Genomic DNA, 6,589 nt, shown 5'->3' on the forward strand with positions numbered 1-6,589 from the left:
CACTGTAGTCTGACATATATTCAGTGTTCCAAGTCTTTTAGTTTTTACGTTTTTTAGGTTCTTTTGTATATTTAAATGTATATTTTTGACCTCTTTTTACAACTTATGTTCTTAAGTTGTTTATGTTTGCACCACAATACACCAGAGCTAATCCCTCTTTGGCCGTATCTCATTTCTGAGATTTCCCCTCCTCGACTCCTCGACTCCTCGGTCCTCCGGTAGTGACCCGGAAATAATTTCAGCGCGCCATGTTGAAGGACATCTCATTTCTCTAAATGCACTTCGGGGACCGAGGATCGAGCGTCGGGGAGGGTCTCTGGAGGAGCTCTAACCGAGGAGACACTGATGGGTCCTCCACGGTCCTCCACGGATGCATTTCCGGGAACGGTGGAGCCGTTACACACGGCCGGACTTATCTTAGCCAATGACAGCTCTGCATGCATCCCCTGGATATTATTTTAGAAACTGCTTTCATCACGACGCGATGTTTACAGTGAGAACAGCTGTGAGGTCCGTGCAGAAAGCAGAGCGTGTATAAATGTATAATATATATCACTCAGTGTAACAGGCCTACTCTCTTTAATTGCTGTAGTTTAGTAGATATCTACAAACAAAGAGTCGATATTTTTCTAAGACCATTTAGTGCTTCACTTAATAAAATACACAACGGCTGTAGCCTGATTATGCTTTAGGAGCTGTGTGTGTGTGTGTGTGTGTGTGTGTGTGTGTGTGTGTGTGTGTGTGTGTGTGTGTGTGTGTGTGTGTGTGTGTGTGTGTGTGTGTGTGTGTGTGTGTGTGTGTGTGTGTGTGTGTGTGTGTGTGTGTGTGTGTGTGTGTGTGTGTGTGAGAGAGTGTGACACTGGTACTTGCGTACCATGCTGTGAATGGATCTGGCCCTTCCTACATCCAGGACATGGTTAAACCGTACACCCCAGCACGTGCACTCCGCTCTGCATCAGCCAAACAGCTCGCTGCACCCGCACTGCGAGGGGGACCCAAGTTCCCATCAGCAAAAACACGTGGGTTTGCTATCCTGGCTCCAAAATGGTGGAATGAGCTCCCCATTGAAATCAGGACAGCAGATAGCTTACACATCTTCCGACGCAAACTGAAAACTCATCTCTTTAGACTCCACTTCGAGCGATAGAATTACTAACAAAGAACTTATATACTAATAAAGGGCTGGCTTTCTAAATGCCAGTTGAGAAGCACTTGAAATGTTTGGCTCTATGAAACCTGATGTACTTATATGATTCTGTTTTCTTAAAGGTTGTATCTTCCTGGTCGAATGCACTTATTGTAAGTCGCTTTGGATAAAAGCGTCAGCTAAATGCAATGTAATGTAATGTTGTGTGTGTGTGTGTGTGTGTGTGTGTGTGTGTGTGTGTGTATACTTGCCAACCCTCCTGATTTTTGCGGGAGACTCCCGATTTCATTGCCCTCTCCCGGTTTCCTCCCGGGGTCATATTTCTCCCGCATTTCTCCCGATTTCTGACCAAATCTGATTTACTCAGGACTGTTTCCACTCTGACTTTAATACAGCTACATCATTGTTTGGTTTCCATGGTAGCGCGTCTCTTTAGTAGCGCGCGCAACTGAAAGTCTGAGAGGGTGAGGAAGACAGTCACAGCAAACAGAGCAACTCCACCCTCTGCTCCTGTAAAATACAGGTCCAGCCCACACATAAGCTCCATCAAGGATGGTGCTACAGGCCGCAAGGCATTGTACTTACAACTACAATAACAAGCACGTTAATGTTAATCTAATACAGCTAATACAGCTCCGGCGATCCACTAGCAGTATGACAATACGACACCCTCTGTCCTTAGACCCTCTGTCCTTAGACCCTCACATCGTACAAGGAAACACTTCCAGAGAAAACCCACAGTTTAAAGGGGAACATGGGAGAAACCTCAGGGAGAGCAACAGAGGAGGGATCCCTCTCCCAGGACGGACAGACGTGCAATAGATGCCGTGTGTAAATTGAAAAGATAATACATTTACAACATAGGTAGACCAAATGTTTGGAAATGCATGTGTGTATAATAAGAAGATGAATCCACGAGGATATCCATCCAGGACTTATGATCCAGGACCGCAGCCACGACTCAAGATCCAGGACTCGCAATCCAAGACACAGGACCGCAATCCATGACACAGGACCGCAGGATCATCCATGACTCCGGATCCCGGCGTATATAGACACCACTATCGACATCTATCGACATCTATTGACATCTATCGACATCTATTGACATCTATTGACATCTATCGACGGCCGAAATTGGCTCGGTGTGTAAGGGACTTTACACACCACCTTCAGCCTGTTTACCTTCATGAGAACAGCTGAGGAGAGATCGAGGCCGCAATGTTTTAACCACACACACCTACACACACACACACACACACACACACACACACACACACACACACACACACACACACACACACACACACACACACACACACACACACACACACACACACACACACACAGACACACACACACACAGACACAGACACACACACACACACACACACACACAGACACACACACAGACACACACACACAGACACACAGACACACACACACAGACACACAGACACACACACACACACACACACACAGAGACACACACACACACACACACACACACACACACACACATCAAACTACCCAATTATTACGCCATATTATTAGTTTTATGAAGAAGATGTCTGGTCGCCAGTGTGTGTGTGTGTGTGTGTGTGTGTGTGTGTGTGTGTGTGTGTGTGTGTGTGTGTGTGTGTGTGTGTGTGTGTGTGTGTGTGTGTGTGTGTGTGTGTGTGTGTGTGTGTGTGTGTGTGTGTGTGTGTGTGTGTGTGTGTGTGTGTGTGTGTGTGTGTGTGTGTGTGTGTGTGTGTGTGTGTGTGTGTGTGTGTGTGTGTGTGTGTGTGTGTGTGTGTGTGTGTGTGTGTGTGTGTGTGTGTGTGTGTGTGTGTGGTTAAAACGTAGCAGTCTTGTCTCTCTTCAGCTGCATAAAAGGCACATCTCTCGCGGGTACAAGCGGCCGAGATGGGTTTTCTACGCAGGGTGGCTGGTGTCTCCCTTAGGGATAAGGTGAGAAGTTCGGTCATCCGGGAGGGACTCGGAGTTGAACCGCTCCTCCTTCGCGTCGAAAGGAGCCAGTTGAGGTGGTTCGGGCACCTAGTTAGGATGCCACCTGGGCGCCTCCCTAGGGAGGTGTTCCAGGCACGTCCAGCTGGGAAGAGACCAAGGGGTAGACCTAGAACCAGGTGGAGGGATTATATCTCTTCTCTGGCCTGGGAGCGCCTTGGGATCCCCCAGTCAGAGCTGGTTGATGTGGCCAGGGAAAAGAAAGTTTGGGGCTCTCTGCTGGAACTGCTACCTCCGCGACCCGACCACGGATAAGCGGGAGAAGATGGATGGATGGATGGATGGATGGTGTAAATTGAAAAGATAATACATTTGCAACATAGGTAGACCAAATGTTTGGAAATGCATGTGTGTATAATAAGAAGATGAATCCACGAGGATATCCATTCAGGACTTATGATCCAGGACCGCAGCAACAGGCACAGCCACGACTCAAGACCCAGGGCTCGAGATCCAGGACACAGGACCGCAGCAACAGGATCATCCGTGACTCCGGATCCCGGCGTATATAGACACCAAAAAGAAAGAAATTTGGGGAAGCTGCGTTAATCGGAACATGAGAGTACACAGGTGTAGACAGAGAGAAGGAAGAAGTAAGATGTCCCCCGACAAACTAAGCCTAAGAGATGGGGGGGGGGGGGTGAATTATGTACTAATAATGTGTCACCACACAAGCCCCCCCAGAATTCACCCATAAACAAAGTCAGCGTGGCGAGGCGGAACGACAGGACGACCCCCACGACTCCTGAGCACCGGAGTCGGAAAAACGACCTCTGCCTGTGCGCAGGGCCGTATCTAGGATTTCCTAAATATCGATTTCCAAACCTTAAAGGGGGGTTCGGGGGGTATTTTTGGGATTTTCATGATCTAGTGAGGTGCTTTTTAAGTCCTGTGGGGGGTCTGAAATTGGATAATATATTGATTTCAAACCAAGTCAGTGGGCTGCAATATAAATTATTTTTGAAAGTGTAATGCTTAAGAATCAGTTGATTGACAGTTGACAACATCAATAATGGAAAGTAGAGCTTTGCGATTCATTCCAACCTTCTCATATGCATCACTCAGAACAGAATTCATGCTTTTCTGTTGCCCTTGGGCTACTGACAGAACATTTTCAGCCAGCTCCGAGGCATGTAGGTGTGCTGGACTACAACTGTGGTTAGAAATGATGCCCCGCTTCCAATGGCATTTTTCCAGTCTCGAAATCCGTCATTTATGAAGATTGTATTTTTTGTTTTTTACTAAATGACATACAAATGGAACAATAGGTGGAATCTTCTGAAACAGAATATCTTAGCCAAGGATATTTCTCCTCCCACTTCATGTTATAGCAAAATTGCTTTTCACCAAACTTTGTTTTGGGGTAATTATGTTCATGTTTGAACCACTTGTTTCTTCATCAGTCAGTGCTTTATTTTTATACTTGGCTGGATCAAATTCATGTAGTCTCTCTTTGACCGTTATCAGCTCTCTCACCCCTCATCTCTCTCTCACCCCTCATCTCTCTCACCCCTCATCTCTCTCTCACCCCTCATCTCTCTCTCATCTATTCCTGCCATCTCTCTTCCGGCCTGGTCTACTCTAGTATTGGTATTTGGTCTCTCTTTTCCCCTTGTGTCTCCTGTGCTATTTCCCTCAGTCTCCATTTCCATGTCTCTCTCCTTTCCATAACCTGCACCCTCTCTTCCATCTCTTGCATTACTCTCTCTGTCCTCTACTCTTTCTCTTTGTTCAATCTCTCCCTCGTTGTTAAATGTTTGCTCCTCCTCACTTGTCTAAATTGTCAGTTCTGGCGAAGGTGCTCGAACGACTAGTGAGTGAGCAAGTAAAGGAGTTTTTATGTAAAAATGACATCCTGTCTAAACATCAGTCAGGCTTCAGAAAGCAACACAGCACCATCACTGCCACAATGAAAGAGGTGAATGACATTAGGAGTATCTTAGATAATCAGCAGAGTTGTGCAGCTCTATTTATTGACCTGTCCAAAGCGTTTGATACCGTCGATCATCACATCTTAAAGCAGAGGCTACTCAGTATTGGCATATCCAGCCATGCAGTGGGGTGGTTTGTGAACTACCTCTCTGAAAGGTCCCAATGTGTTCACTTTGATGGGCTGTCTTCTGAGTGGTTAAACATTACTAATGGTGTTCCTCAAGGTTCTGTTTTAGGTCCACTTTTATTCTCCATATATATCAACAGCTTAGGTGAAAATGTGGATGAAGCTACTTTACATTTGTATGTGGATGATCCCGTGATGGACTGTGCAGGTCCCTCCATTCAGGAGGCTGGTGTTAAATCACAGGCTGTTTTTAACATTATTCAGACTCAGCTCTCTGAACTAAAGCTTCTTTTAAATGTTGATAAAACCAAGGTAATGCTCTTTTCTAAAGCTAAAAAGACTCCAGAGCATGTTTTAGATATTGTAACTGTGCAAGGACAAGTACTTGAAGTGGTTACCTGTTACAAATACCTTGGTATCTGGCTTGATGATTGTCTCACTTTTAAACTTCAGGTCATTAATCTGCTTAGAGAGCTGAGGGTGAAGCTAGGTTTCTTCTTCAGGAACAAGTCCTGTTTCTCACTTGAAGCCAGGAAAAGGCTCTGTGACCTTTTGACCTGTGCTGGACTATGGTGATCTGATCTATATGAATGCACCGGCCCATTGCCTGAACAAGTTAGATGCCGCCTATCACAGCGCTCTGAGATGTGTCACTAACTGTAAAGCACTTATTCATCTCTGTACCCTGTATGCCAGGGCAGGTCTGCCTTCACTCACTGTAAAGAGGCTCAGTCATTGGTACACGTTTATTTATAAAGCCATGTTGGGTAAACTCCTGTATTATATCTGCTCTCTGATAACACAGAGAGCTGCAAGCAGCTAATGTCTGAGATCTCATGATGTAGTCTTGTTAGATGTGCCAAGAGCAAGGACTGTCTTAGGTGAGACAGCTTTTATGTGCGCAGCTCCACTTGCTTGGAACAATCTACAGCAAGAATTGAAACTGAGCGATCTCATTCCTCTGAATGTTTTTAAAGCAAGTCTAAGTAAAATGCTCTTTGAAACTATGGGTACTTGTAAATGTTGATAAGTATGTAAATGTAGCTTGTAAATATGTTGTATGATATCCTCTATTGTTTTATGTTTCATGTGGAACCTAATTGCTGCAGGTCTCCCTTGAAAAAGAGATCTATGATCTCAAGGGACAATCTGGATAAAAAAGGTTTGAAATGAAATGTCCCCCACGAGCTACGTCTTCCCTCGACGCAGGAACAACACTCCATTGAGCTCCTGTGTCACACAGAAACAAGCTTCCTGAGACTCTGTCGCTGACGAAGAGAAGCCTGCTCGTGCCGCCAACGCTCAGGGCCACTACCGAGCGCCGGCTCCTCCGTTTCCTGGAGGCTTGTAGCTGCAGGGAGCAACACACTTCT

This window comes from Notothenia rossii (genome assembly GCF_949606895.1).
Source record: "Notothenia rossii genome assembly, chromosome: 1".
Lineage (NCBI taxonomy): Eukaryota > Metazoa > Chordata > Actinopteri > Perciformes > Nototheniidae > Notothenia > Notothenia rossii.